Source organism: Triticum dicoccoides, chromosome 3B (assembly GCF_002162155.2).
Source record: "Triticum dicoccoides isolate Atlit2015 ecotype Zavitan chromosome 3B, WEW_v2.0, whole genome shotgun sequence".
NCBI lineage: Eukaryota > Viridiplantae > Streptophyta > Magnoliopsida > Poales > Poaceae > Triticum > Triticum dicoccoides.
This window is the reverse complement of record NC_041385.1, coordinates 796,195,914-796,198,345: the sequence shown is the minus strand read 5'-3', so window position 1 is coordinate 796,198,345 and position 2,432 is coordinate 796,195,914.

Here is a 2,432-nt window from a genome sequence, read left to right as displayed (position 1 = left end):
GGAAAGCTCGGTATCTCTAGCTGTTGGGAACTTCTTTTGAGTGGAAGGAAGCTAACTGGCCGCGCTCTGCGATTGCAAAGAAGGCGTTGTGGTGGTGTTCCTGTTGTTGTACTAAAATGAGAAGCTATATGTAGTGCATAATCTTAATTTACCAAGGAGGAGCGAATTAAGATGGCAGATCATGTGCACAGACTACCTTGTGGGCCTCTGCAGGGCTGGGTCCATGTATCAGCTGGTTGTAGTAGTAGCTAACAGTGTTAGTCTAGCTGCCCTAGCAAGGAATCAGATCCAATGTAGAGGCCAGCCAAAATGGCCTAGAGATGCCGCTTGGACTGTAGTGCCAAAGTCAAATTAAATCGCGCCACCAATCTCCATATGCTGACTTTGCGAACGCGTTGCTCTACCAAAGAAAAATAAATAGAGTAAGCTATGTGTACTGCATAATCTTAAATTTATCAACAACGAGCAAATGGACTTTCCTAGTCATGTGCACAGGCTTGCTACGTTGTGGGCCTATGGAGTGTTGGGTCCCCATGTTCAGATTTCAGATGGCTGTAGTAGCAGGGCCTCTGGCTGCTTAGGCAAGCACCTTCTGGATCTGTATTTGTACACCCTAGGTCTGGCAGGCCCACCGGGCAGCGCCCCAATATTTTTTTATATTTTTTTTCTGCATTATTTATTTTTTTCTATTTATTTTTGAGTAATTTTTTATATAGTTTTTTCTTTTCTGCTTTATTTTTTCCTTCTATTTATTTCTGAGTAGTTTTTTTGCTGTATTTAGTTTTTTAAATATTTTTGCTTTATATAATTTTTTTTCTTTTCTGCATTATTTTTTTCTTCTATTTATTTCTGAGTAGTTTGTTTGCTGTATTTAGTTTCTTTGTGAATATTTTTGCTTTATATAATTTTTTTCTTTCCTGCATTATTTATTTTCTTCTATTTATTTTTGAGTAGTTTTTTATATAGTTTTTTCTTTTCTGCTTTTTCAGAGGTCGTTTTGCGGTGATTTACTGTTTCACGGTCATTTCTCTTCTTCTTCTTCTTCCTCTTATTCCTCTTCTTCCTCTTCTTCCTCTTCCTCTTCTTCCTCTTCTGCTTCTTCTTCTTCTTCCTCTTCTTCCTCTTCCTCCTCTTCCTCTTCTTCCTCTTCTGCTTCTTCTTCTTCTTCTTCTTCTTCTTCTTCTTCTTCTTCTTCTTCTTCTTCCTTTTTATATAGTTCGAGAAGTAACACACAAAAAAATACATTGATCAGTACCGCCTTTCAGCCAAAACGCGCTACTGCTACAGAGAAGTACATAAAAAATACATTGATCATCAATAATCTTTTTGTATAGAATCTAAATTGTCAAAGTGATTTAAGAACCAGCGAAGACTCCTATTGCAGCCACAGATCCTACACATAGAGTTCAATGAAGACCAAATGCTTGTGATAGTTTGAGAAGTATCATATTTAAGGTGATCAAAATCTTGCTAGGGGAGCGCGGTGGGACTAAAAATAGCCCTGCCACAACCTCTTTAGTACCAGTTCGTGCTAGGGGAGCAAATAATGTCAGAAAGGGTTGAAAATTGATGATGTGGCTTAGAATGGTGCGTACTGAACGCAAAAAAGTCTAAAGTTGTAATAAGTTTAAAAAATGAAGTGCCGGTGTAACAGATGAATTTTCGTCCGAATTCGGCCCTGATACTTCGAAAGAGATTGTCCAGTTTGTACACGAAGTGCATCCAGTTTTTGCCGTAACACAAGAAGTCTGGAGTTCTAATAATTTATTAAAAATAAAAAAATGCACAATGCTCGTTAATTAGCTTCAAGCCTTTCGGAATAGGGTAGACTACACTGCACATAGCTCCGTGCAATCTATTCTATTCCGAAAGGCTTGAATCTAAGCAACCTGCAGGTGAGCATTGCGCCTCTCCTTCATCGTCTCTGCACTCACGGCTTATAAACCGCTCCTACTGCCTCTCTCCTAGCGAGGTGGGACTAAAAATCAGCTTAATAAGAAACTCTAGTACCGCTTCATGACATGAACCGGTACTAAAGGAGTTCGTGGGGCCCACGGCCTGACACAGCATCATTAGTACCGGTTCATGGCATGAACCGGTACTAATTGTTGCCCACGAACCGGTACTAATGATGTCCGCCCGCCTAGCCGTTGAAACCGGCACTAATGGACACATTAGTGCCGGCTCAAAATCAAACCGGCACTATTGTGTCTCAGATTAGCCCCTTTTTCTACTAGTGTGAGTTGATGCGACCGATGCATATGAGCAGGTGCATTAGTTTAGTTTTAAACTGCTCAGTTTGCATTACCTAGAGATCCCTCCGCGCAGATGCATTAGTTTATTTATAAATAAATAAACTTCTCAGTCAGTTGCATTACCTAGAGACAGACGGACATACATACTAGTAAGAAATAAACTTCTCAGTCATTAGC